The sequence below is a fragment of the Cryptomeria japonica genome, unplaced genomic scaffold, assembly GCF_030272615.1.
Source record: "Cryptomeria japonica unplaced genomic scaffold, Sugi_1.0 HiC_scaffold_456, whole genome shotgun sequence".
In the NCBI taxonomy this organism is placed as follows: Eukaryota; Viridiplantae; Streptophyta; class Pinopsida; order Cupressales; family Cupressaceae; genus Cryptomeria; species Cryptomeria japonica.
The window spans coordinates 108,064-114,063 of record NW_026729276.1 but is presented as its reverse complement, the minus strand read 5'-3'; positions in this window follow the sequence as shown (position 1 = coordinate 114,063).

Sequence of the window (6,000 nt, the reverse complement as noted above, 5' to 3'; positions counted from 1 at the left end):
GGGGCCTTTCTCTCTATTGGTTGGACAGAACAGGATCGATCATATTAGAAAGGGGGGAGAGCTAGCCTTCTATTATTATTACCCATCCTACCCTAACTATTCATATTACGTATAGAATTCGACATAGCTGGAACAAGCATAATGAGCACCGGCACTATAGCCCCTACCCCTACCCCTACCAATAGAGCCCATAGAATTGTAGGGCCCTACTAAACGTTAGAGTTCGGGAAGTGGAGTTGGGGTGGGATTCGATCCAGCCAGTGTTGGCTACCTTGTGGGGCCATGTACCCCGATGCACCCTCTGCTGCCTGCAGGGGCATATGGCTTATTAGAGTTGTCTGCTGTCTTCCGCCCCCTACTATTCTATGGGGAGCGGGGGCCCCTACCCCCTACAATTCTATGGGCATTGATCGCAGAAATCCGGGGAGACCGCTAAGGATAAAGTGACTTTTCGAATCAAAAATCCCTACCTACTATTCTAAAGGGACCGATAGGGAAGAAAGGAAGATGCCCGCCCTATTAATCTGTTCGCCCTACGGGGTGGATGAATAAATGGTTTGATTCGAAAACTTATCTACCACATGTTTCGACCAATGGCGGTGACCTTTCCCGGCACCAAGGGGGCAACCCTCTGGTCTGAAAGAAAGAAGGTGTCAGCTGGATCCTGAATGAAAGCTGGGTCGTTGATCGAGCACTCGAACTTTATTAGTTGTTCCTCTCCCGGCAAAGACCACCCGGAAGGAAGAGTTGATGGGATTGACATTAGAGGCAGGCAGCGTAGAGCGGATCCACAACAATCAACATCACTCGCTAAGGTCGACCCCAACCTATCCGGTAGGAAGGAGAGGGATTAAACGATGCAGGTTCCGCTAGCGACAATCGAGAATGTTGTATAAGCTGGGGCTGGATTCAATCCAAACCGGAGAGGTGAGAAGGAGTCGAGTTTATAGACGTAATATGATGCAAAGCAAAGGAGCTACCAAACAAAGGAGTAGTGCGATGGAGGCCTATAGTTTCTTATGGGTGGAGTTTTCAATCCATATAGAAGAGATTGCCTTCTACGGCCTTCCGGCAATGAAAGAAGGAAACTCGAATGCAGAACTGAGTCTCCGAAGGCACGATAAAGGGCATCTGTTCCATTGTTTCTCGATAGCGGCTCTGGGTCACCGCCAATAAAAAAAGAAAAATCCTCGCTTCATCGCCACGGCATTACCTGAAGGAACTGAAGGTAAGGGCTAACCTTAACAAGCACTCTTTTGGGAGAGGGATTCAATAGCTGCTGCTTTTGAAGCAAGCGGAGATCGATGGATGTTTGCCACTTGGTTGGCTAGACCTCGACCGAGGGGCGGATACCTGTATCTTCTAGTAGTATTAATGAATGGGGTGGAGAGGAGAGGATCAGAGGCCCTACAATTCTAATGGGGCTGATGTTTCAAGGCCGGCCTGCCTTCGGATGCACAGAGTTAGCTTGAACAGATCTCGTCGTAGTGGGTACAATGGAACCTGATCTCCCAACCCGAACTAAATGACTGCTGAGAAAAGGGTGCCTCCCCTGGGATAATATCTGAGATATGGGTCGTGATCTTATAGTAGTATTAACGGACGGAGAAAGTACCGGGCCCCTACTATTCGTATGGAAGCTTACAGGTCGAGTGCTTTCAAGACGAAAAGAAAGAAGCAATCCCCTATCGCTACAGCGGCACATTGAAGGTCGACTCCTTCCCCACTTCTTCTCGAGAGAAGTGAGTTTAGCAGCTAAGCTCGCCTATCGTTTCTTTAGGGAGCAGTCACCGGGCATCTGGTTCAGGCTTTTGGACACAAGTGACTGGATCAATTGGCATTGGAGTTGGCCCAGCAACTAACTATGATTCAGGCGATTCCCTCTCCAATGCAGACAACCATTCTTCCATCCAGGTTCCGCCCGAGTTTCTGTTTCCCACTTGTTCGCAACCGAACCGATCCAATCATATGCTTTTTACAACTCCTCTCCCAGATGTCTTAAGACTTAGCCCGACTTGCTCAACTTGCCAGGTTCTTCTCCTTCCTCATCAACAAAAGAGAATTTCTACGAAGAGCCCCTACGGGCCGATAAGAGCCCCTACTATTCTAAGGTTATACCGTAATCTGAACCCCTACCCCTACTATTTGAAGGGTAATGGGCAGCCCATTATTTTCTAGGCGGCACTGGCACGAGATGGCTATAATTTATCCTCCTTTATTTGTCGTCAAGAATCGATCTCGCCCTGGCGTCGCCCTGCCAATTAGCCGTTGCCGGGGTGAACCCTGGCTCCTATTGCCCCCCTGCAGTTCATGTGGGTGGATAGCCGTTCCGGGTGTGCTTGAGGACAGATCTATGATAGGGTGGGGGGGGAACTATAGTAGTACGGGTGGGAGGCCCTACGGGTGGACCAATTTATTTGAATCCATCTCGTCATGTTTCATATTACGTATAGAAGAATATCAATTGCAACTATACCACCCTGAAGCCCTTCCTGCAGGGTGGGAGGTCGGCAACTAGAATTCCCGGGGAGGGTTGGGCCCTACTATGGCCGCTTGGATCCGGCTTTAACGATGGATGTGGGGAGCATATTATTCGGTGACCAAACCCTAAATGTGTTAAGACTGCCTCCGCCCCATAGAATAGTAGGGCCGACCGATGGGACTGACTTGCCGCTTATTGATTTGGATGTGCCCTACTATTCTAAAGCAGGGGTCGCTATCGGTTCCACTCCTTCTGCTGCATCCAATCATCATCCTGCCTTCCTTCCTTCTAATATTTATGGGCGACCTGCCGCTGGCTTCAGTCCTATCAGTTGGGAGCCCTACCTTACCACCTATATTGCCGATGAACCGGAAATGGCAATCAATCGCCCTACCGCAACCTATATTGCGAAGAAGAGCTGAGGTCGGAGTTAGGAGATGCAGCGGCCGGGAGGACTCGACTTGTCGAACAACAATGAAATAAAGGGCTTCCCGCCCACCATAACTATTCCCGGGTGGGAGGGACTCTAGTTGAAAGCCGCCCCTCGACATTTTATGGTAGGGCCCCTATGGGCGATTCTAGAACAACTATTTTAGCAGCAGTCTTTTTCAGTTACTCTAGCCCCCCGTCACCCCGCGCCCCCCGGAGGGTTATGTAGTTGTAGGGCCCCGTAGGGCCTTCCCTTCCCCGTAGGGGTAGGGGGAGGGGGGGGTATAGTTATTTACTGAGGCCCCCGGGGCCCGGGAGGTAAAAACTAATGAACTGATTAATTAAGAACTCTAGTTGGGAACTAGAGTTGGTAGATGCCGTTGATTGGTGCCTAATACGGCGGCAGCCTTTGATGGAACCAGATATGCCTCTGCAGGGCCTACCTACCTACTTCTAAGTGGAGTTGGGTCCTATGATGGCCGGTCCGCTGGCTCCGTTACTGGGTATCCGCTTGCTCTGCTGCTCTCTCTGTCGCTTCTAGATCATCATAAATAGGTACAACTGATAAAGCTACAGCTGCTCATAAAGGCTACTGGATTGACTTAAGCAACGGATGCTGGCTCTAGAGACGGGAGGGAAGCCGCGATAGAGATATCAGAGGTAGAGGAAGACTTCATTGGAAAACCATAGCCTCTGGATCTAGATCCGGTTGCCTGCCTGGGTCGAACCATAAATCATTGAAGAGCTTATTCCAGAGTAACCGATAGAATATCCAGGGCCTATGGATCCAAAGCCTATTCCTAATTCAGGTCCGTGACCGGAGTCAGAGCCTATTCCTTTTCCATTCACAGACCCAGATACAAATGCTTGTTGGGCCAGTGGCATGGGTGAAGGCATAGCCCATTCCAGTTCCATATCTGGATCCGAAACCAATCTATCTCAACTACCTGGCAGTTTTAGGGCGGGAATTTAGGACAATAGGAACGGGTGTTTACTTTACTACTATATACCGACTACCTATAGAATGGTAGGGGCTTAATGAATCAGTCAATCCCTACTATTCTAAGGGCCCCTACTATTCTAAAGGGCTAGCAAGCTTATCCATAGAAAACTATAGAAACGGGCACTGATTAATTGCCGTGGGTGGCCCCCGGTTGCCGGTTGCTAATATGGTTTAGTTTTCTATGGCCCCCAGGGCGAGATACCGGGCCGGTATTCTATTGGGGCGGGGCCCCTACTATGAATTGCCCCCTTTTGAGATTCTTATCGATTCTAGACGTAACATGCCCCCGCCCCCTACTATCTATAGGCACGATTGGAAAGCCCCTACTATTCTATTATTGTTGCGCCGGCTAGAATGGTAGGGGGATCACGGATAACTCATAGTTGTTTTTAGCCCCTACGGCTGGGGCAAGATTCTATACGTAACATGCCCACTTAGGCATCGGGGGTAGGGGGTAGGGGTAGCCTTAATGGCATTAGCCTGCTAGAGGTTGCCCCATAGAATTGATAGGGGGCCCCGCATATAATAGTAGGTTCTCCCACCCACCACTAGAATCCCCAACCCAACCCAGGGGCCCACCCCGCCCCCCCCTCTATAGAATTCGGCACATCGATATCGAGCAGCCAAAGAAACTATAGGGTTAATTAATCAGCCTGCTAGAATAAGGGTGGGTGGGAAGAGATAGTTGGTCGAGGCAAACGCCTACAATAATCTACCTCCATGCAGGGGGGGCCAGGGGTCGCTCCATCAACGGAGCTAGTGCTTCGAGTTAACTGGAGGGGGCAAGCGCCTCTCGACGGCACCAGAGGGGGAGGAGGGAGAATAGGGGGGCGGAAAGGAGTGAAGTAGAAAATCAACGACTTACATCGAGTTCAGTATAGAATCTATTTCCATCCGGGGGTGCCAACTATCTATTCTCGGCCCAGGGAATCATAGCCCATCCTTCAGCATTGTTGGGGGTAAGGGACCGGAAGAAAGTAGTTTATTAGAAAGGCCCATGCGAGCTAACCTCAGTCTCGGAGAATTCTACTATCCGCCATAGAATTGTAGGGGCGAATAGTAGGGCTCCATCCTTCACCCTCGGCTCGGTAGGAGTAGTTGATTAGTTCCTCCATCCTGGGGCAGGGAAAGCTACCCGCGTAGGGCACGGTTCTGCAAGGATGGGAACTCCATAATAACTATCCCTCAACTATTCCTGTTGCGGGTTCCAACTCCATAATTGGAGATCGAGATTGAGTTCCAACTGCCATACGGGGGCCATAGAATAGTAGGGGCCCACCCACCCATGTGACGTATAGAGATAAAGGCCCTACTATTCAACGTCTTCTGAGTTGCTATCTCGATTGAACATTCAATACATAAGCGGGCAGGAGGAGGGGGCAACCAGCTAGAAATTCTAGGGGGCCATCTCGGTGCAGCCCTCCCCGTTCCCTCCCAAAGCATCTCGATTCTATACTACACATGCCCACCCCCTACCCCCGGATAGCTCTCCCTTCCGTCCTTCCCCTACCCGCCCAACTTCCTTCCCTAGTTGGGGTGGGAAGAGGAGAGAGAAGTGGGAGGAAGCCCTACGTAGGAAAGTTGGAATTAATCTACCCGCCCTACTATTGTGTTAGTGGAAAGGCACAACACCATGGAGAAGGTTGTATCCAATCTAGATGCAAGCTCATTTGCTCCTCGAAAAGCTCCTGCACTTCCGCTTTTGTTCTTGTTGCTACTGCTTACCCTTCCCTTCTTCGCAGGACACTAAGAGGCATAGTGACCAAACTTGTGGCACACAAAACACTTCACATGGCTCAGATCTTTCTTCCCATGGTCCAAAGAGACTAAGTCTTCCTTCTTTCCGCCCTTCTTCATCCGTTTTGAACCTCCTCATTTCTAGCTGCTACTATCTCCAACCTTGTCTCCTCTTGGACAAAGTCATCCCACAGTTTTTCAAAAGTGGGCAACTTATCACGAGCACATACACGTAACACAAACATGCCCCAAGATTAATGAAACCCATTCATAATCATATAAGCTAGTTCACCCTCATCCACCTAATCTCCTATGGCTACGAGCCAATTTATCAACTCAATGATCTTCA